The sequence below is a fragment of the Heterodontus francisci genome, unplaced genomic scaffold, assembly GCF_036365525.1.
Source record: "Heterodontus francisci isolate sHetFra1 unplaced genomic scaffold, sHetFra1.hap1 HAP1_SCAFFOLD_59, whole genome shotgun sequence".
Classification (NCBI taxonomy): Eukaryota; Metazoa; Chordata; class Chondrichthyes; order Heterodontiformes; family Heterodontidae; genus Heterodontus; species Heterodontus francisci.
Genome location: NW_027140758.1, coordinates 8,863,260 through 8,886,968, shown reverse-complemented (window position 1 = coordinate 8,886,968; position 23,709 = coordinate 8,863,260). Strand labels below are relative to the sequence as shown.

Sequence of the window (23,709 nt, the reverse complement as noted above, 5' to 3'; positions counted from 1 at the left end):
TATCTTTTTGTTTCGGCAGTTTCTTTTTGCAGCAGCGACAGGGAGAGCGTGGTGGCAGCTGGGTAAGTGATTTTACAACTTATATAAACTTATCTTTTTGTTTCGGCAGTTTCTTTTTGCAGCGGCGACAGGGAGAGCGAGGTGGCAGCTGGGAAAGTAAATACTATATATTTGGGCAGCGGCTGAACCCGAGACACTACACCTGTGGTGTCTCCCACCCGCCCTCCTCCTCTGACCAAAACAAAACGACTCGGTGGTGTGCAGATAAGGTAAGGCTTTTTCTATTTATTTTTTTTTCGTGTGATTGGTAAAAACTTTTCGTTCCTTTTTCATTTCTCTAAGTTAAGGCTAAGTTAAGCTTAAGTTTAAAAATGGCAGGAGGTCTCAGACCCGTGTTATGCTCCTTTTGCTCAATGTGGGAGCTCAGGGACACGGCTGATGTCCCTGACTCCTTCACGTGTTGGAATTGTGTCCAGCTGCAGCTCTTGTTAGACCGCATGACGGCTCTGGAGCTGCGGATGGACTCACTTTGGAGCATCCGCGATGCTGAGGAGGTCGTGGATAGCACGTTTAGCGAATTGGTCACACCGCAGATTAGGATTGCTGAGGGAGAAAGGAAATGGGTGACCAAAAGGCAGAGAAAGAGCAGGAAGGCAGTGCAGGTGTCCCCTGCGGTCATCTCCCTCCAAAACAGGTATACTGTTTTGGATACTGTTGAGGGAGATGGCTCACCAGGGGAAGGCAGCAGTAGCCAGGTTCAAGGCACCGTGGCTGGCTCTGCTGTTCAGAAGGGCGGGATAAAGAGTGGAAGGGCTATAGTCATAGGGGATTCAATTGTAAGGGGAGTAGATAGGCGGTTCTGTGGTCGAAAACGAGACTCCCGAATGGTATGTTGCCTCCCAGGTGCACGGGTCAGGGATATCTCAGATCGGCTGCAGAACATTCTGAAGGGGGAGGGTGAACAGCCAGTTGTCATTGTGCACATAGGCACCAATGATAGAGGTAAAAAACAGGATGAGGTCCTACAAGCAGAATTTAGGGAGTTAGGAGCCAAGTTAAAAAGTAGGACCTCAGGGGTAGTAATCTCAGGATTGCTACCAGTGCCACTTGCTAATAAGAGTAGAAATGAAAGAATAGTCAGGATGAATGCGTGGCTTGAGAGATGGTGCAGGAGGGAGGGGTTCAGATTTTTGGGACATTGGGACCGGTTCTGGGGGAGGTGGGACTATTACAAATTGGACGGTCTACACCTGGGCTGGACTGGAACCAATGTTCTTGGGGGTGCTTTTGCTAACACTGTTGGGGAGGGATTAAACTAATGTGGCAGGGGATGGGAACCAAATGAGGAGGTCAGTGGACAGTAAGGAGGTAGTAACTAAAGCCTGTAAGGAACTAGATAATGAAGTCAGCGTGACTAAGGGAAAGAGTAGACAGGGAGCAGATGATGAACGCAAAGGGACTGGTGCATTTGCTTTAATGCAAGAAGTGTAGTAGGTAAGGCAGATGAACTTAGGGCTTGGATTAGTAGCGGGGAGTATGATGTTATTGCTATTACTGAGACTTGGTTGAGGGAAGGGCATGATTGGCAACTAAATATCCCAGGATATCGATGCTTCTGGCGGGAAAGAGAGGGAGGTAAAAGGGGTGGAGGAGTTGCATTACTGGTCAAAGAGGATATCACAGCTGTGCTGAAGGAGGGCACTATGGAGGACTCGAGCAGTGAGGCAATATGGGCAGAACTCAGAAATAGGAAGGGTGCGGTAACAATGTTGGGGCTGTACTACAGGCCTCCCAACAGCAAGCGTGAGATAGAGGTACAAATATGTAAACAGATTATGGAAAGATGTAGGAGCAACAGGGTGGTGGTGATAGGAGATTTTAATTTTCCCAACATTGACTGGGATTCACATAGTGTTAGAGGTCTAAATGGAACAGAATTTGTAAGGAGCATCCAGGAGGGTTTTCTAGAGCAGTATGTAAATAGTCCAACTCGGGAAGGAGCCATACTGGACCTGGTGTTGGGGAATGAGCCCGGCCAGGTGGTTGAAGTTTCAGTTGGGGACTACTTTGGGAATAGTGATCACAATTCCGTAAGATTTAGAATACTCATGGACAAAGACGAGAGTGGTCCTAAAGGAAGAGTGCTAAATTGGGGGAAGGCCAACTATACCAAAATTCGGCAGGAGCTGGGGAATGTAGATTGGGAGCAGCTGTTTGAAGGTAAATCCACATTTGATATGTGGGAGGCTTTTAAAGAGAGGTTGATTAGCGTGCAGGAGAGACATGTTCCTGTGAAAATGAGGGATAGAAATGGCAAGATTAGAGAACCATGGATGACAGGTGAAATTGTGAAACTAGCTAAGAGGAAAAAGGAAGCATACATAAGGTCGAGGAGGCTGAAGAACGACGAAGCTTTGAAAGAATATCGGGAATGTAGGACCAATCTGAAACGAGGAATTAAGAGGGCTAAAAGGGGTCATGAAATATCTTTAGCAAACAGGGTTAAGGAAAATCCCAAAGCCTTTTATTCATATATAAGGAGCAAGAGAAAGGATTGGCCCACTCAAGGACAAAGGAGGAAAGTTATGCGTGGAGTCAGAGAAAATGGGTGAGATTCGAAACGAGTACTTTGCATCGGTATTCACCGAGGAGAGGGACATGACGGATGTTGAGGTTAGGGACAGATGTTTGATTACTCTAGGTCAAGTCGGCATAAGGAGGGAGGAAGTGTTGGATATTCTAAAAGGCATTAAGGTGGACAAGTCCCCAGGTCCGGATGGGATCTATCCCAGGTTTCTGAGGGAAGCGAGAGAGGAAATAGCTGGGGCCTTAACAGATATCTTTGCAGCATCCTTAAACACGGGTGAGGTCCCGGAGGACTGGAGAATTGCTAATGTTGTCCCCTTGTTTAAGAAGGGTAGCAGGGATAATCCAGGTAATTATAGACCGGTGAGCCTGACGTCAGTGGTAGGGAAGCTGCTGGAGAAGATACTGAGGGATAGGATCTATTCCCATTTGGAAGAAAATGGGCTTATCAGTGATAGGCAACATGGTTTTGTGCAGGGAAGGTCATGTCTTACCAACTTAATAGTATTCTTTGAGGAAGTGACAAAGTTGATTGATGTGGGAAGGGCTGTCGATGTCATATACATGGACTTCAGTAAGGCGTTTGATAAGGTTCCCCATGGTAGGCTGATGGAGAACGTGAAGTCGCATGGGGTCCAGGGTGTACTAGTTAGATGGATAAAGAACTGGCTGGGCAACAGGAGACAGAGAATAGCAGTAGAAGGGAGTTTCTCAAAATGGAGACGTGTGACCAGTGGTGTTCCACAGGGATCCGTGCTGGGACCACTGTTGTTTGTGATATACATAAATGATTTGGAGGAAAGTATAGGTGGTCTGATCAGCAAGTTTCCAGACGACACTAAGATTGGTGGAGCAGCAGATAGTGAAGGGGACCGTCAGAGAATACAGCAGAATATAGATAGATTGGAGAGTTGGGCAGAGAAATGGCAGATGGAGTTCAATCAGGGCAAATGCGAGGTGATGCATTTTGGAAGATCCAATTCAAGAGTGAACTATACAGTAAATGGAAAAGTCCTGGGGAAAATTGATGTACAGAGAGATTTGGGTGTTCAGGTCCATTGTTCCCTGAAGGTGGCAACGCAGGTCAATAGAGTGGTCAAGAAGGCATACGGCATGCTTTCCTTCATCGGACGGGGTATTGAGTACAAGGGTTGGCAGGTCATGTTACAGTTGTATAAGACTTTGTTTCGCCCACATTTGGAATACTGCGTGCAGTTCTGGTCGCCACATTACCAAAAGGATGTAGATGCTTTGGAGAGGGTGCAGAGGAGGTTCACCAGGATGTTGCCTGGTATGGAGGGCGCTAGCTATGAAGAGAGGTTGAGTAGATTAGGATTATTTTCATTAGAAAGACGGAGGTTGAGGGGGGACCTGATTGAGGTGTACAAAATCATGAGAGGTATAGACAGGGTGGATAGCAAGAAGCTTTTTCCCAGAGTGGGGGATTCAATTACTAGTTGTCACGAGTTCAAAGTGAGAGGGGAAATGTTTAGGGGGGATATGCATGGAAAGTTCTTTACGCAGAGGGTGGTGGGTGCCTGGAACGCGTTGCCAGCGGAGGTGGTAGACGCGGGCATGATAGCGTTTTTTAAGACTTATCTAGACAGATCCATGAATGGGCAGGAAGAAAAGAGATACAGACCCTTAGAAAATAGGCGACATGTTTAGATAGAGGATCTGGATCGGCGCAGGCTTGGAGGGCCGAAGGGCCTGTTCCTGTGCTGTAATTTTCTTTGTTCTTTGTTCTTTGAGTGAACCTTTCAAAGTACAGAAGTGATGACGAGGTTAAAAAGGTCTGAACAGTTGAGGTGACTGAGCGGTTTCAGCTTCTCTGTTCAGGTTGCAGCTTTCACTGGAGGCATGTGTTTAAATCCCACTTCTGACAACTTGATTTTCAGTTACTTTGCAGAGCTTCCTTGAAGGTTTGAGGCAGAGTAAATACTGAGGAACTGTTTCTAACTGCTGAACGGTCACTAACCGAAGGTTACAGATTTAATGTGACTCACAAAACTGGAAAGAACTTGAGGAAAAATTCCTTTCTGCAACGTGTGGTTAGGATTTCAGTTATGTGGATAGATTGGAGAAGCTGGGGTTGTTCTCCTTCGAGAGGAGATTTGATAGAGGTGTTCACAATCATGAGGGGTCGTGACAGACCCGATAGAGAGAAACTGTTGGTAGAAGGATTGAGACTCAGGAAAAAGCTGTGGCTCAGTTGGTCACACTCACCTCGAAATCACAAGCTTCTGGGTTCAGATTTCACAGCTGACACTCCAGTGCAGCACTGAGGGTGTTGAAGGTGTGATGTTAAACCAAGACCTGGTCTGCATGTTTGGGTGAATGTAAAAGATCCCATGCTGCAATTTCAAACAAGTGAAGAGCAATTCTCCCTGGTGTTGTGATCAATATTTGCCTCTCAATCAGATCAGTTGGTCATTATCACATTGCTGTTTGTGGGTATTAGCTGCTGCATTTCTGACATTACAACAGTGATTACACTTCAAAAGTATTTCATTGTCTACAAAGTGCTTTGATATGTCCAGTGGTCTTGAAAGGTGCTATATAAATGCAAGTCTTTTCTTTCTTTATCACAACACATTACTGTGTAAAAAATGGTTTTTCATGTCACCTCTGGTTCTTCTGCCAATCACCTGATATCTGTGTCCTCTGCTAACTGACCCTTTTACCACTGGAAACAGTTTCTCCTTATTTAAACTATTGAAGAACTTCATGATTTTGAACAAATGTGTCAAATCTTTTCTGAAATTTCTCTGCCGCAAGGAGAACAACCCCAGCTTCTCCAATCTCTCCACATCACTGAAGTCCCTCACCCTGCTACCATTGTGGCAAATCTCTTTTTTATTCTTTCACGGAATGTGGGCATCGCTGGCAACGCCAGCATTTATTGCCCATTCCTAACTTCCCTTGAGAAGGTTGTGGTGAGCTGCCTTTTTGAGCTGTTGCAGTCCATGTGGTGTAGGTAAATCCACAGTGCTGTTCGGAAGGGATTTCCAGGATTTTGATCCAGTGACAGTGAAGGAACGGTGATATAGTTCCCAGTCAGGATGGTGTGTAGCTTGGACGGGAACTGGCAGATGGTGGTGTTCCTATGCATCCAATGTCCTTCTAGGTGGTCGAGGTCATGGGTTTGGAAGGTGCTGTCGAAGGAGGCTTGGTGAGTTATTGCAGTGCATCTTGTAGATGGTACGCACTGCTACCACTGTTCACTGGTGGTGGAGGGAGTGAATATTTAAGGTGGTGGATGGGGTGCTGATCAAGCGAGCTGCTTTGTCCTGGATGATGTTGAGCTTCTTGAGTGTTGTTGGAGCTGCACTCATACAGGCAAATGGGGAGTATTCCATCATGCTCCTGACTTGTGCCTTGTAGATGGTGGACAGGTGGTGAGTGATTCACAGCAGAATTCCCAGCCTCTGACCTGCTCGTGTAGCTACGGTATTTATATGGCTGATCCAATTCAGTTCCTGCTCAATGGTAACCCCCAGAATGTTGATAGTGTGGGATTCAGCAATGGTAATGCCATTGAATGTCAAGGGGAGATGGTTAGGTTCTCTCTTGTTGGAGATGTTCATTGCCTGGCACTTTTGTGGGTTGAATGTTCCTTGTAACTTATCAGCCCAAGCCCAATGTTGTCCAGGTCTCTCTACATGTGGACACGGACTGCTTCAGTAGCTGAGGAGTTGCTAATGCTACTGAACATTTTGCAATCATCAGCGAACATCCCCACTTCTGACCTTATGACAGAGGGAAGGCCATTGATGAAGCAACGGAAGATGGTTGGGGCCTAGGACACTACCCTGAGGAACTCCTGAGTGCTGTTCTGGGACTGAGATGATTGGCCACCCACAACTATCACCATATTCCTTTGCGCTAGGTATGACTCCAACTAAAGAACAAAGAACAAGGAAAATTACAGCACAGGAACAGGCCCTTCGGCCCTCCAAGCCTGTGCCGATACAGATCCTCTACCTAAACATGTCGCCTATTTTCTAAGGGTCTGCATCTCTTTGCTTCCTACCCATTCATGGATCTGTCTAGATACATCTTAAAAGACGCTATCGTGCCCGCGTCTACCACCTCCGCTGGCAACGCGTTCCAGGCACCCACCACCCTCTGCGTAAAGATCTTTCCACGCATATCCCCCCTAAACTTTTCCCCTCTCACTTTGAACTCGTGACCCCTAGTATTTGAATCCCCCACTCTGGGAAAAAGCTTCTTGCTATCCACCCTGTCTATACCTCTCATGATTTTGTACACCTCAATCAGGTCCCCCCTCAACCTCCGCCTTTCTAATGAAAATAATCCTAATCTACTCAACCTCTCTTCATAGCTAGCACCCTCCATACCAGGCAACATCCTGGTGAACCTCCTCTGCACCCTCTCCAAAGCATCCACATCATTTTGGTAATGTGGCGACCAGAACTGCATGCAGTATTCCAAATGTAGCCGAACCAAAGTCCCATACAACTGTAACATGACCTGCCAACTCTTGTACTCAATACCCCGTCCGATGAAGGAAAGCATGCTGTATGCCTTCTTGACCACTCTATTGACCTGCGTTGCCACCTTCAGGGAACAATGGACCTGAACACCCAAATCTCTCTGTACATCAATTTTCCCCAGGACTTTTCCATTTACTGTATAGTTCACTCTTGAATTGGATCTTCCAAAATGCATCACCTCGCATTTACCCTGATTGAACTCCATCTGCCATTTCTCTGCCCAACTCTCCAATCTAGCTATATTCTGCTGTATTCTCTGACAGTCCCCTTCACTATCTGCTGCTCCACCAATCTTAGTGGCGTCTGCAAACTTGCTAATCAGACCACCTATACTTTCCTCCAAATCATTTATGTACATCACAAACAACAGTGGTCCCAGCACGGATCCCTGTGGAACACGTCTCCATTTTGAGAAACTCCCTTCCACTGCTATTCTCTGTCTCCTGTTGCCCAGCCAGTTCTTTATCCATCTAGCTAGTACACCCTGGACCCAATGCGACTTCACTTTCTCCATCAGCCTACCATGGGAACCTTATCAAACGCCTTACTGAAGTCCATGTATATGACATCTACAGCCCTTCCTTCATCAATCAACTTTGTCAATTCGTCAAAGAATTCGAGGGGAGAGTTTTCTCCCTGGTGGCCATTGACTTCAATTTTGCAAGGGCTCCTTGATGCCCTTGGCAAGAGCAGTCACTGTCTCCTCACCTCACCTCTTGAGTTCAGCTCTTTTGTCCAAATTTGGGTCAAGGCTGCAACGAGGTCAGGAACCAAGTGGCTCTGGCAGAACCCAAAATGAGCATTGATGAGCAGGTTATTGCTGTGTAAGTGCTGCTTGATAGCAATGTCAATGACACCTTCCATCACTTTACTGATGATCAAGAGGAGGCTGATGGGGCAGTAATTGACAGGGTTGGATTTGTCCTGCTTTTTGTTTGCAGGAAATACCTGGGTAATTTTCCACGTTGCTGGGTAGATGCCAGTGTTGTAGCTGTACTGGAACAGCGTGGCTAGTGGCGCGGCTAGTTCTGGAGCATAAGTCATCAGCACTACAGCCGGGATGTTGTCAGTATCCAGTGCCTTCAGCCATTTCTTGATATCATGTGGAGTGAAGTGGATTTGCTGAAGATTGGCATTTGCGATGCTGGGGACATCAGGAGGAGGTCGAGATGCATCATTTAGTTGATACTTCTGGCTGAAGATGGTTGCAAATTATTCAACCTTGTATTTTACACTGATATGCTGGTCTCCCCTCTCATTAAGGATGGGGATATTTGTGGAACCTCCTGTTGATTGTTTAATTATCCACCACCATTCAGGACTGGATGTGGCAGGACTGCAGAGCTTTGATCTGATCTATTGGTTGTGAGATCACTTAGCTCTGTCTATTGCATGCTGCTTCCACTGTTTGACATGCAAGTAATCCTGTGTTGTAGCTTCACTCATTTTTAGGTCTGCTTGGTGCTGTTCCTGACATGCCCTCCTGCACACTTCATTGAACCACTATTGCTCCCTTGGCTTGATGGTAATGGTAGAGTGAGGGATATGTCAGGCTATGAGGTAACATATTGTGTTTAAATACAATTCTGCTGCTGCTGATGGCCCACAGTGCCTCATGGATGCCCAGTTTTGAGTTGCCAGATCTGTTCATTTCTTCCCTCAGATATAATTGGAAAAAAATTCCAAAGGAATGCATGTACTAACTAAAAAGGAGAGAGAAATAAATACTGACAAAATAGATGGCAGCATTTGCAAGGTAAAAAGATTTATAAGTTTTATTATCGATGAGTGAGAGGAATATATCACACTTTGGGGCTTCTGTAAGTGGATTTACTGATAATTTTGGGAATTGACAGGAAGCTGCTTCATGGTTGGTGGAACAAACTCCGGCCCTTGGGGTGGAGCCAACAGCTGCATCCGTCCAATAACAGACAGAGTAGAAGTACTGTATCAGGCCTTGTTAGCTCAGTTGGTAGAGCATGAGACTTTTAATCTCAGGGTCTTGGATTTGAGACCCTTGTTGTGTGGTTGTTCTTCCCTTTTTCAGACTTCATCGGCAGAGAGTTCAAGGGGTGTTTGAAATTAAATTCAACAACATCACCAGATTTCAACTCCCGCCCTCCCAGTGTAGTTGAATGGACCTTCAACCTCTGCCCTCCCCCTTCCCCTCCCTCCCAGAACTGCAACAGGGATCCCCTTGTCTTCACTTTCCACCCCACCTGCCTCCACAGCAGCACAGTGGCGCAGCGGTTAGCACTGCAGCCTCACAGTTCCAGCAACCCGGGTTCAATTCTGGGTACTGTCTGTGTGAAGTTTGCAAGTTCTCCCTGTGTCTGTGTGGGTTTACTCCGGGTGCTCCAGTTTCCTCCCACAAGCCAAAAGACTTGCAGGTTGGTAGGTAAATTGGCCATTATAAATTGTCCCGAGTATAGGTAAATCGTAGGGAAATATAGGGACAGGTGGGGATGTGGTAGGAGTATAGAATTAGTATAAATGGGTGGTTGATCGTCGGCACAGACCATGTGGGCCGAAGGGCCTGTTTCAGTGCTGTATCGCTAAACATAAACACATCCAAAGGATCATCCTCCACCATTTCCGCCACCATTTCCGCCACCTCCAGCGTGATGCCACCACCAAACGCAACTTCCCCTCCCTTGTCAGCATTCCAAAGGGATTGTTCCATCCACAACACCCTGGACCGCTCCTCCATTACCCCAACACCTCTTCCCCTTCCCAAGGCACCTTCCCATGCAATCGCAGGAGATATAATACCTGCCCTTTTCTGTCCTCTCTGCTCATTATCTAAAGCCCCAAATACTCCTTTTAGGTGAAGCAGCGATTTACTTGTACTTCTTTCAATTATGTATACTGTATTCACTACTCACAATGCGGGCTCCTCTAAACTGGGGAGACCAAAAGCAGATTAGGTGGAACACCTCTGCTCAGGCCGAAAGCATGATCCTGAGCTTCTGATTGCTTGCCATTTCAACACTCCCCCCTGCTCTCATGTCAACATTTCTGTCTTTGGCCTGCTCCAGTGTTCCAGTTAAAATCAACCCAAGCTCGAGGAGCAGCACCTGACCTTTTGATTCGGCACTCTACAGCCTTGTGGATTGAACATTGTGTTCAATAACATCAGAGCATGACTGGTGTCAGGCAACCACAAGCATTAACACACTTTGTCCCAGGACAGCTTTGTTATTTAATCTCTCCTGCCCTCTGCCCTAACAAACACCTTCCCCTTTGTTCTCTCCCACATGCCCCTCCCCTTCACTTGTTTAAAACCTAATTCTTTTCTAACCTGTGTCAGTTCTGATGAAAGGTCACAGACCAGAAACATTAACTCTGTTTCTCTCACCACAGATGCTGCCAGAGCTATTGAGTATTTCCAGCCCTTTTTGTTTTTATTTCAGATTTCCAGCATCTGCAGTATTTTGCTTTTATTGTGTCAGAAAGTCTTTCCTTGATTCAGGACTCTTACCTCTCTCCAGAATCTCTCTGCTAAAGATTGAACTTTATCTCATTTCACTCACAGCTCAGGGTCAGTGTGGCACAGTGGGACTTCTGGCTGTCTCTCACTTCACAGTCCATCAGTACTGAGAAAACAATGGGGAATATTACTCACATGTTGTGTTCTGTAACTTTTTACAAACACTTTAATGTATATATTGTCTTCCAAAGCAGTGACAGAATGGTGGCTTTAGTGTGTTGTTGAAATAGCTTTGTTGAGTTCGTGCTGTACTAACAATTAAACAGTTCTTGGTTCAATACCAAGTATTGGCACTTTCAAACTCTCCTGTGTATTTTTCTTTGGCTCCAATTGTCAAGCTGCATGATTTATTCTGAAATTAGCACCAGAGAACCAAGGCAGCAGCGAGCATGAGGAGCTGAAATTAGCACAGATCAAATCCACTTAATACTTCTGACTGAAGATGGTTGCAAATGCTTCAGTTTTGCCTTTTGCACTGACTTGCTCAGCACCACCATCATTGAGGATGTGAATGTTTTTGGAGCCTCCTCATCTTGTTAGTTATTTAATTATCCACCACCATCCACGACTGGATGCGGCAGGACTGTAGAGCTGTGATCTGATCCTGAGGGAGATATCCGTGCGTGGAGTGGCGGGATGTATGGAGAGTGATCCTGAAGAGGGTGCCTGAGCCTGGAGTGGAAGCTTTCTGTGGAGGTGCAGGAGTAGGCCATTCAGCCCCAGTGTTTTATAAAGGTTTAGCATAACTTATTTGCTTTTACTCTATGCCTCTATTAATAAAGCCAAGTGTCCTGTTTGCTCTGAGCAACCTTTTCGAACCTTGATCAAAAAAGATTGGTGTACATTGTCTCATTCTTCCTCTCAAACTGTATCACTTCACAATTCTCTGTGTCAAATTTTATCTGTTGTGTGAAAGCCCATTTTACCAGTGTGTTTAAGTTCCTCTGAAGTGTGTTACTGTCACTGGCATAGGATGAAATTCACGAGCATTCTTTGATGCTATCTCCGTGGAAAGAGCAATCTTACCCACTAGCTCAAATTGGGATTTTGTGTGTTTAGTATCTTTCCTCATCCACCAATATAAGCACAAATCTGTCTCATAATGTACGGTCTAAGAATGTGCCAATGTTGCAATGTGGTGATAAATTCTTCAGTGTCACAATGTACTCACCAACTGTTTCACTGCTTTTCTGATTTCTGGATCCAAGTTTGTAGCTTTCCGCGATCTCTAGTGGCTTAGGGTTGAGCCTCACTTCAACGAAGAAACGGAAAATTATGATTTAAAGATTACACTGTCAATCATTCACATCTCTGTCTTCTCCTGAACTTCGAGTTCAAATTTGTTTGTGAAGTTGAGTCACACGTTAAGACAGCACAGTCTTTTTCTTTGTGAAGGAAGTGATTTGGGAAGGGCTGTTTGAAACTGTCCCTTCTTGCACAGAAATTCAGTGCAAATACTTGATCACTCACAATTTCCTTGAGAGAAATTTGTTCACAATCGCATTCGACACTGAAACTGCCTCAGCATTAATCTCACTGAAGCAGAATGTGACCGTGTTGTTTGTTTCAGAATGTTGGTCCCGTTATTTGTCGCTTTTAACCGAGACTGGGAGACAGGGCAAGTTTGATCCGAGGTTGGAATATATTATCATTCAGGAGCAAGAAAAATCAAAAGAAACAAAATAAGAAAACCCAGTCTCTGGATTTGAGAATCTGTAGATCCGCTTTGGGAAAGTGAATCAGAGCAGAATGAAGGGTGAACTGTCCAGAAGAGATGAAGACACAGCTCAGTCAACACGTTCCCCTGGTTTATGATGCTGGAACATTCATCACACAGAAATGATTCAACCCAATGACAAACATTCTTACAGCTGATAATTTATGCTACTGATTTAAGGATGTCTCATGTGGTTACCGAGTGATGACGAGAAGATATTAAACTTTGTTCTGTTCAATCTAGCTGTGATGAAGTTTGAATTTTTCTACCTTTTATAAACAGTATTTGAAGGGTCTCGGTAACAATGTTCAGTGTTGATGAGAGTGGGGTCTGGGTGAGAAGCTGCTGAGTGTGACAGCGTCAGGACTGGATGCAGGAAGTTATCTGACAGTCTCCCTCTATCTCTCTAATGGGTTTGAGTTGATTTACGACTGGTAGCTTTTATTTTACTTTTCTTATTCAGAGATACAGCACTGATACAGGCCCTTCGGCCCACCGAGTCTGTGCCATCCAGCAACCACCCACTTATACTAATCCTGCATTAATCCCATATTCTCTACCACATCCCCACCATTCTCCTACTACGTACCTGCACTCGGGACAATGTACAATGGCCAATTTACCTACCAACCTGCAAGTCTTCTGGAGGTGGGAGGAAACCAGAGCACCCGTCGGAAACCCACACAGACACAGGGAGAACTTGCAAACTCCACACAGGCAGTACCCAGAACTGAATCCTGGTCGCTGGAGCTGTGAGGCTGCGGTGCTAACCATTGCGCCACTGTGCTGTTGTTGGTGTTTTGATAAATGAAGGAAGTTCCCTCCACCCATTTTTTTTGGACAGACAGTGTGGTATAAGGATGTAAAGGGTTAATGCTGAAGATAGTGGGTTCAACCCCTCCCACTGTCAGAGTGATGATGAAACAGTCACATGAGATGAAGTTTGGGAGAAGAGAGAGCAGCACCAAGGATGCTAGCTTAGCAGGCTTGATGAGTGTGTATAGAATATTGTGCAAATTAGAAAGAGTTCTTAGTTCTTTCAGCAGGAAATGTGTCCAGAAAATATCGAGAAACTCACAATTTTATTATTCAGGAGTCGGAACACAGATATTAATTCCAAGTGACAGTTCTGGGACCAATTAACAAAAAAAGTAGAGAATAATATTGCTCACTGATTGAAATCCCCCAGTGAGGAGACAGTTAAACAGGTGATCTGTTGGGGCATCCTTCGATCCAAGGTTTCAGCAACATTTAATCTCCCTTTTTGGTGAAATTCTCTGTTATTTGCAACTTTTTTTATCAGCTTTGATGGGCGAGTGAAAAAACTGAAAAAATTGAACAGTTCCATCCTTTCTTTTCTTCCTTCTTCTCTTCTTTCCATCAGTTTCTCTTTTCTGTCCCAGATCAATATAATGATGAGAATCCCACTTTAATCTGTTGCTTCTGGTGTTTTATCCATTCCAATCAAAATTTCAACATTCCAATCAAATCTATTTGTTCTTCCACAGTGTCTCTCCAGGTGTTTTATTCTGTTGTATTCTCTCACAGTCTGTTTGATGATCAATGTTACATCACACTATCTGTTCTGGTGAAGATCAGAAGCAGTGATATCTGTTTACACCACCCGACAAGTCGGCCTGAGGCTGTGCCTCGCAGATCACGGGGAGTTAAAGCAATTCTTCCAGTCAGTTAGTTCAGTTGTAATTTCATGAGAAATTCGGTCATCATGACTTCGTCAGTGACCTAATAGTTCAGGTGTCTGAGTGATGTTAATCATGATGTGATGAAATGATTGTATGTTCTAGTCTTTCCGTGGTGGGTTTTCACATTGAGTAGAAACGAGTTGGACATGGTCTGGAAATGTTTCACACCACTCCATTCCCAACTTCATTTACTTCCAGAAGGTCTTTTTCCATCATTACACAGCTAGCTGCACAGCCAGAAACTGTGCTGAAGGTGACAACTATGTCTAACCAACTGACAAGGTGGCCGAGAGGTTAAGGTGATGGACTGCTAATCCATTGTGTTGTGCACACGTGGGTTCAAATCCCATCCTTGTCGTTAGTTTATGAACTGTTCAGTGCATTGTTTCTGTTGGGGGAGTTGATGTGTCAAGTCAGCCTCGAAACCTGTTCTTGTCCATGTCCAGACAGTGATTCCAGAATTGGTTATACTTTCTTAAAATTGAGACAGACAATTGGAATTCTTCACCCAAACTACACTGGAATGAAGATCAAATAGGGATCACGAAACGGAGCAGGATTTTCCCTCCCCTCCTTCCTTCCATCTAGATTTGCACCAAGTGAAAGACAAATGGGAAAAGCAAATGGCGAGGGAGCAGATGCAGAAAATTATCCTTTGGCAAGAAATTTATTTTCAAATCTTCTTGATAGATTAAGTGAGTGAGCAATGCTTTGGCAGTTGGAGTTTAAAATGAAGGGTCATTTAGTACCTACGATAGATCAGAGTGTTTTTTTGTAAGAGGTGAGATGTTAGAAACGGCGGAGGAGCAGAGACCCGAATGCTGAATTAAAAAAAGCTCGTGGACTGGTAGAAAATAATGTGAAAAGTGATTAGGATATGAAGATTGGAGCTCATATTGCAGTGATATAAAGCTCTGTGCTCCTGAAGTAAATGTCCAAGCCCAGATTGTGGGGAATCTGTGGAGAGTGATTTGGTTTTTATTCATTCTTGGGTGTGAGTATCGCTGATAAGGCGAGCATTTATTACCCATTCCCCTTGCCGTTGAGAAGGTGGTGGAGAGCTGCCTTCTTGAACTGATGCAGTCCATATGGTGCAGGAACACCCACAGTGCTATTGGGGAGGGAGTTCCAGGATTGTGACCCAACAACAGTGAAGAAATGGCGATATCATTCCAAGTCAGGATGGTGAGTGACTTGGAGGGGAACCTGCAGGTACTGAGTTCCCATGCATCTGCTGCCCTTGTCCTTCGAGGTGGTAGTGGTCACGAGTTTGGAAGGTGCCGTTGAAGGATACTTGGCGAGTTGCTGCAGTGCATATGGAGATGGTACACACTGCAGCCACTGTGTACTGGTTGTGGAGGGATTGAATGTTTAGGGTGGCGGGTTAGGTGCCGATCAAGTGCGCTGCTTTGTCCTGGATGGTGTTGAGCTTCTTGAGTGTTGTTGAGTGGGATGTATTCCATCACACTCCTGACTTGTGCCTTGTAGATGGTGGACAGGATTTGGGGTGTCAGGAGGTGAGATACTTGCTGCAGAATTCGTAATCTCTGACCTGCGCTTATAGTCACAGCATAGATGTGACTGGTCTAGTTACGTTTCTGGTCAAGATGTTGATGGTGAGGGATTTAACGATGATAATGCTTCTGAATATCAAAAGGTAGATTTTTTTTCTCTCTCATTGGAGATGTTCACTGCTTGGCACTTGTGTGGCCAGAAGGTTGCTTGTCACTTATCAGCTCAAGACTGAATGTTGTTCAGGTCTTGCTGCTTGCAGGCACAGACTGCTTCAGTATCTGAAGAGTTGTGAATCATCATCTAACATTCCCACTTCTGACTTATGTTGAAGAGAAAGTCGTCAATGAAACAGCTGGGATGTTTGTGTCTAGGACACTACCCTGAGAAACTCCTGAGGCAATGTCCTGGGCTGAGATGATTGGCCTCCACTAACAACAACCATCTTGCTTTGTGCGAGGTATGACTTCAACAAGTGGAGAGTTTTCCCCCTGATTCCCATTGACTTCAATTTTGCTGGGGATCCTTGATGCCACACTCATTCAAGGGCAATCACATTCACCTCTCCTCTGGAATTCCACTCTTACGTCTCTGTTTGGACCAAGCTGCAATGAGATCATACGAACATAAGATCAGAAGTACTAGTAGCAGGAGTAGGCCATTTGGCCCCTCGAGCTTGCTCCGCCATTCAATAGGATCATGGCTGACCTGATCATGACCTCAACCCCACTTTCTTGCCTGCCGACATAACCCTTGGCTCTCTTGTAGATAAAAATCTTGAAGACATTCAATGACCCAGCCTCCACTGCTCTCTGCGGTAAAGAATTCCAAAGATTAATGACCCTCTGAGAGAAGAAATTCCTTCTTAAATGAAAAACCCCTAAATCTGAAGCTGTGTCCCCTAGTTCTAGATTCCACCACGAGAGGAAACATCCTCTCAGCATCTACCCTGTCAAGCCCCCTCAGAATCTTATATGTCTCAATACGTTCACCTTTCATTTTTCTCAACTCCAATGAGTATTAGTCCAACCTGCTCAACTTTCCTCATAAGACAACACCTTCATCACAGGAATCAATCCAATGAACCTTCTCTGAACTGCCTCCAATGCAAGTATATCCCTCCTTAAATAAGGAGACCAAAACTGTACACAGTACTCTAGGTGTGGTTTCACCAGCACCATGTACATTTGTAGCAAGACTTCTCTACTTTTATACTCCATCCCCCTTGCAATGAAGGGTGACATTCCATTTGCCTTCCTAATTATTTGCTGTACCTGCATGGTAACTTTTTGTGATTCATGCACGAGGACACCCAGATCCTTCTGCACCGCAGCATTCTGTAATCTCTCACAATTTAAATAATATTTTCCTTTTCTATTCTTGCTACCAAAGTGGATAACCTCACATTTTCCCACATTCTCCTCTATCTGCCAAATTATTTCCTGGAGCTGAGAGACCCTGGCAGAACCTAAATTGTGCATCGATGATCAGATTATTGCTAAGTGTGTGGTGCTTGATAGCACTGTTGGTGACATTTCCATCGCTTTGCTGATGATTGATAGTCGACTGATGGGGCAGCAAGTAGATGACTGTGTTGTCGCTCCACTGGAACAGCTTGGCTGAGGGCGCAGCGAGTTCTGGAGCACAAGTCTTCAGTACTAGAGCCGGAATGATGTTCGGGCCCATTGTCTTTGCTGTATCGAGTGCCTGCAGCTGTTTCTTGCCATTATGTGGAGTGAAGCAAATTGGCTGAAAACTGGAAGCTGTGATGCTGGGAAACTCAAGAGGCCAAGTTGAATCATCCACTGAGCAATTTCTGACTGAAGATGGTTTCAAATGCTTCAGCTTTATCTTTTGCACTGACGTGCTCGGCTCCACGAACATTGAGGATAGGGATGTTTTTGGAGCCTCCTCATCTGGTTCGTTATTTAATTGTCGACCTCCATTCATGACTGGATACCTAGTTTCTCAGGGCAGTGTCCTAGGCCCAAACATCCTCAGCTGTTTCATTGATGGCTTTCTCTTCAACATAAGTGAGAAGTGGGAATGTTCGCTGATGATTCACAACTCCTCAGATACTGAAGCAGTCTGTGCCTGTAAGCAGCAAGACCTGAACAACATTCAGGCTTGAGCTGATAAGTGACAAGCAACATTCTTTGATCTGATCCTGAGGGAGATATCCGTGCGTGGAGCGGCGGAATGTATGGAGAGTGATTCTGAAGAGGGTGTGTGAGCCTGGAGGGCAGAACCTGTGGAGAGTGGTCCTCAAAGGATGTCCGTGTCTGGAGATTTAGGATCTCTGAAGAGGGTCTCCAAGCCCGTAGTGCTGGGATCTTTGGAGAGTGATCCTGAAGTGGGTGTCCAAACCTGGAATGGCGGGATCTGTGGAGAGTGATCCTGAAGTGGGTGTCCGAGCCTGGAGTGGCGGGATCTGTGGAGAGTGATCTGGAAGTGGGTGTCCGAGCCTGGAGTGGCAGGATCTGTGGAGATTGATCCTGACGAGTGTGTGTAAACCTGGAATGGAAGCTTTCTGTGGAGGTACAGGAAGAGGCCATTCATTCCCAGTATTTTATAAAGGTTTAGCATAACGTATATGCTTTTACTCTATGCCTCTATTAATAAAGCCAAGTGTCCTGTTTGCTCTAAGCAACCTTTTCAATCCTTCTGACATTGGTGTACATTGTCTCTCTGCTCCTGCACCCAGTTTAGAATTGTAACCTTTCATTTATATGGCATTCTTCCTTCCAAATTGTATCACTTCACACTTCTCTGTGTAAAATTTCATCTGTTATGTGAAAGCCCATTTTACCATTTTTTTTTAAGTTCCCCTGAAGTGTGTTACGATCACTGGCATAGGACAAAATTCCTGAGCATTCTTTGATGCTATCTCCATAGACAGAGCAATCTTTTACGCGAGCTCAAATGTAGGATTTTGTGTGTTTAGTATCTTATTTCACCCACCAATATAAGCACAAATATGTCACGTAAATCTTGTTCACTGCAGTCCCTGCTGCTGTTTGCTGCCTATATTTACAGACTTTTATCTCAACCTCGTCACCATGTTCTCTAATATATTCAGGGGGCATCAGCAGAGAAAATGTTCAACAAGCGTGGCAAGTGCAAGGAAGTGTTTATTTATGTCATTATGTCATGAACATAATATACAAATTTTTACATGTGTGAATCATCAAGATGTGTCTTCATAAATGGAACCCCGTCACAATAAACACTGTCACCTTTCAATGTTTAGCGGACAGGTTTGACGGCATGATGTGTGTGATTCCCATATTAATGTGTTTGTACAAAGTTCAGGGAAAGATGGAGATATGAATAATTTACAGGGAAATCTTTCAAACATATTACCACATCTCTCACTCACAAAGATCTGCAAACACATGGATTCCAAAAGAACCTGAGTACAAAATCACCTAAAATAAACACTGCCAGAGAGACTTGCAATAACCTGCAGCTCAGGGAAAGTACATGATGTTATGGAAGGGATTCTGTTTCTTTTGTTAAAATATTTTTTGAAGAAGTCATAATCAAGCTGAATAAGTGTAGGACCAGTTCTTTTTCAAGAGGGCACCAAAAGAACCAATTTGGCAACTATGTTTACTGGTTGTCACATTCAAGTTAAGTATGGAACAGAAACCCTGGTAACAGGGAGAAATGTGGACAGAGAAGTCAGTCATGCCCCTTGATTGGACAAGCTTGGCAGCAGCAGCGCAAACCTAAGACGGCAGAAAACTCACAACCTTTGGTTGTAGCAGTCAGTGTGTTTTACCTGCTGGAGTGAGCAGCTGATAAAGTTAGCCTGAAGGATCGTCAAGGAAGGAGAGAAGACCACAACCCAGTTTGTTTTCCAGAAAATCTTTAAAAGACCCTGAGAAGTCCACTGAGTTAATTCATCTTGTCGCATGTCTTTGAAGAAGGCCTGCTAAAATTAATTCTCAATGCCTTCTGAAAAGAACTGTTCTAAAATACCCTAGTGACCTGTCTACGTATACTCGGAAGTTAGACTGTATTCCAGTTTTGGAGCAACATATCTCATCTGATGATTTCTTCAAAAATGAGCAAATAAACAGCCCAAGAGGTTGTTTTTGTCTGTAACAGAGTGCTGAATTTAAAAAAAAATCCCTTTTATTTTTTCAGCTATCCGGTGTGTGTGTGTGTGTGTGTGTGCATGTGGCTCGAAGATAAAAAAAAAGGACTTTAAAAGTTGGTAAAGGTGAAAAAGGAACTTTTAAAATTTCCACCTGTGTGTTTATGCTTTACTTCATGACTAGTTAAAACTTGTTCGACAATAAATTGATAATTTTGTTGTTCATTAAAGAAACCTGGTCAGTGTCTTCTATTCTGGGAAAAATAGAGTATATGATTGACTGTATCAGTATGTGGGAAAAGTTCACATAGATGTTGTGACCTGTGGAGAAGTGGGATGAGAACAAAGAGTGCCCTCCTCTGCCCTTAGTTGTCACAGCACTTGTGATCTGGCTCAGTAGCTTAATTGGTTCGAGTGTTTGTCTTCTCATCAGAAAATCTTGGATTCATATCCTTGCTTCAAAAGTTTAGCTATCAATCATTTACATCCATTTTCTTGTGAACTTTAACTTTTCTTATGAAATTCATTCTCAAAAGAAAACAGCTCAGTGGTTGCCTTTGTGAAGGATGTGAGTTTGAAATGGCTGTTCCTGCTCGTACAGATGTCCAGTGCTAATATTACAACGGCAACTCAATCCCCTACAATTTCTTTGAGAGCAATGTGTTTGCAGTTGCATTTAACCTGGAAAACAGCTCAACATTAATCTCACTGAAGGAAAGTGTGACCGTGTTGTATGTTTCAGAGTGTTTGTGCCATTTTGTGTCTCTTTTAACCAAGACGATAACACGACGCAAAGGGGAGGGTTGATCCGAGGTTTAGAATATATTATCATTCAGGAGCAAGAAAAATCAAAAGGAACAAAATAAGAAAACCCCGTCTCCAGATTTGAGAATCTGTAGATCCGCTTTGGGAAAGTGAATCAGAGCAGAATGAAGGGTGAATGGTCCGACTGCCCAGAAGAGATGAAGACACAGCTCAGTCAGCACGTTCCCCTGGTTTATGATGCTGGAACATTCCTCACACAGAAATTATTCAATCAATATTCATCTGCCAAGTCGGTCTGAGGCTGTGCCTCTCTGATCACGTGGAGTTAAAGCAATTCTTCCAGTCAGTTAGTTCAGTTGTCATTTCATGAGAAATTCGAAGTCATCATGACTTCGTCAGTGACCAAATGGTTCAGGTGTCTGAGTGATGTTAATCATGATGTGATCAAATGATTGTATGTTCCAGTCTTTCCGTGGTGGATTTTCACACTGAGTAGAAACGTGTTGGACATGGTCTGGAAATGTTTCACACCACTCCATTCCCAACAGGCCATGACCTGATGTGATGGAAATGTCATTTACTAAAAGAAGCTACATTTCCATCATTGCACATCTGGATGCACAGTCAGGATCTGAGCTGAAAGTGACCATCCTGCCCAAATTTCCATAGAGGCAAAAACGTAGACAGATAGTCTTCCAATGTCATCTACATGTAAGCAGGATTTTAAAGGATAAGATGTAGTTTTTAAAAGTCATTTCAATCTTACTCGAGTCTTTGCAAAGAAGCCAGATAAATCTCGATAAAAAGTCGTATATATTTAGAGATCTTTTAAAAGCACTTCAATCTTGTTCATAAAAAGTCAGATGTAAATTTAAGAACTCTGATAAGGTGATGCTAAAAAATTACATGCAATTAAGAAACAAAATACAACATTTAAAATGTCTGAACTCCCTCTGAAAGTTGACCCCTGCTGCTGCCGGTGTCTTCCTGTAATAGTGGAACTGTTGTGTCAACAGAAAAGTCCTTCCCGAGCACCCCTGAGCCTGTTGGTACCGGCTCTAATCCAACCCAGGTAAAAATCAGGGTACGTTGTGGGCAATGAGCCCAAATTGCTGAACTACAGGTCCCTGTCACTTTAAAGAGTGGGCTGGTGCGATTATGATCAGAGGCTCCTTCTAAGCACATTTCTCACCACCACAACTTCCAGATGCTGGTGTTAGTGTGTGCATGTACTGGCAGTTGCAGTGCTGTTCAGACCCTCAATAGCAGTGAAAGTCTCAGAGTTCACCACTATTGGGCTGCAAAATCCAGGCCAATATCTCACAGTCCTGTTAGATTTGCTCTCCCTCTGTACAAAATCAAACTCCACACATTGTCTTTCACTCACTCCTGTTTCCAGCCCTGATGGTGCAGAAATCCCCTCTCAAAGGTACACAATCCAGTTGATTTCTGATCAAATACCTCCTTCCTCATTCAATAGAGGAAACAGAGACATGAACAGGAGTCAGGTGCAAGAAAGTTTCACCAACAGAGCAAAGAAAGGCACCAACAAAAGTCACACCTACTTTCCAAATCATTTCACTGGAATATTCTTTCACTTGTTTTGTAAGTGACTGCAATAAATCTGAAAATGAGCACCATGAGGATTGTGTTCACTGGTCACTTGTTCTCCTGTGTTTGTCTGTCAGGTTTGTAATTCCATTTGTATTGGATATTGAAGAGAATCTCTTTTCAAGATGATTGCACATCGCACTGTGTTTAAAGCAACCAACATGCAAAATGGAAGATAATGAATGTTTCAATACCTGTGTGACCAGATTCTTCCAATGCTTTTCAACAGCTAGATTGATGATGCTTGTAATCTGTATCCTGTGGAGAATGGGAGAGGAGAATAAAAACATGGTGCATGAACAGGACAGACTGTGTAAAATGGGAGCACAGAAATACTGCCACCTCATTGAAAGTTAATGAGATTTATTCTAAGTCAGACACCTGTCCACAATGAACAAGTGAATACATTAATTGTCCACTTTCAATCTAAATGGGACTGAGGTTCCAACAGAGAAGTTTTCTGGAAAATACATGCTGCAGTTTTAAAACTGATGAACTGTAACATCTTATACTAACTTTCAAATAACTGTAGTGATTGTATAGTTCCCATAGTGGAGAGAAGGAGTTGTTTATAAATATAAGCAGAAAGACACATTTGTGGATTGGTGAATGAGCTTTATCTTTCTGAAATGTATTTGTCCATTGGTTGCAGGTCACTGGAAATTCTTTTTTACATTTCAATTGTAGCAGCAGCAGTTAGCAGCAAAATGTATGATTAATCAGAGTAGTGGGTCTGGGAAACACTTAAACAGCCGAGACCCTGTAAAACAGAACTCCAAGTAATAGTTTAAATAAGGCACTGAACTGACAGAGCGGGAAAGGCCTGCTCAGGTCAGGAAAAAATACCCGACCCGAACCCGACAGAACCACATTGGACCCAAGCCCGACCCGGCCCGAGTATCTCCATTTATTCCCATGCCCAAACCGACCCGAGCCTTACCCGACCACCGGAATGTTCACTTTACCTACCTCCCGATTTCGAATCTACAGGAAGCTGCAGCATGAGCGCAATGACGTCATAGAGATGCTCACTTGCTCACTGAGCAGACTCAGAGTTTCCCTCCTTGATGACCCGGACTCCCAGCTTAGGTTGGCTTTTCAACTTTTGACACTTATTAAACTCAACTTCCCAGCAGAGTTAAATGTAATACTTACGGTGTGTGTCCGACACGGACTCAGCCCGACCTGGACCCAGCCCGACCCGAACCTGGCCCGACCTGACCCGAGCCCGAAAGCCAGACCCGGAAGAGCGACCCGACACGACCCGAACCCGACACGGGTCCCGTCGGGTTCAGGTCGTGTGGCAGGCCTTTGCAGAGCGGAGGTCAGATGAGGATTGAATTAATTTCAATCACTGAATCGAAACAAGTAGAAAATCTGCCAGGAATGGAAGACTTTGCTTTATCTGTGAGCTTGTGGCGCAACGGTAGCGCGTCTGACTCCAGATCAGAAGGTTGTGTGTTCGAATCACGTCAGACTCAGTTATGTTTTACAGCAGCTCAAGTTCCTGGATTTGATATCAGAAGAGAGTTCGATCCATTGGAATGTTCAATGAATGGTTGAATTTCAAGATCAACTTCAATGGATTAATGTCCTGATTCCTGGTTCCGTTCCATTTCCATGCTCAGTTCTTATTTCACGCTGTTTTATATCAGAACAATGTTTCAGGGATGTGATGTGTCCATTGTTTGTACAATCGCTCTGTC

The 23,709-nt window shown here is 44.2% G+C and overlaps 2 non-coding genes across 2 annotated transcripts; both read left to right on the top strand.

Moving 5' to 3' along the window:
* Positions 1–14,289: 14,289 nt before the first annotated feature.
* trnas-gcu (transfer RNA serine (anticodon GCU)) lies at positions 14,290–14,371 on the top strand. The gene has a single exon. It is a non-coding gene; the product is annotated as a tRNA-Ser (tRNA).
* Positions 14,372–23,412: 9,041 nt separating this feature from the next.
* Positions 23,413–23,484, top strand: trnaw-cca (transfer RNA tryptophan (anticodon CCA)). The gene has a single exon. It is a non-coding gene; the product is annotated as a tRNA-Trp (tRNA).
* The last annotated feature ends 225 nt before the right edge of the window (positions 23,485–23,709 follow it).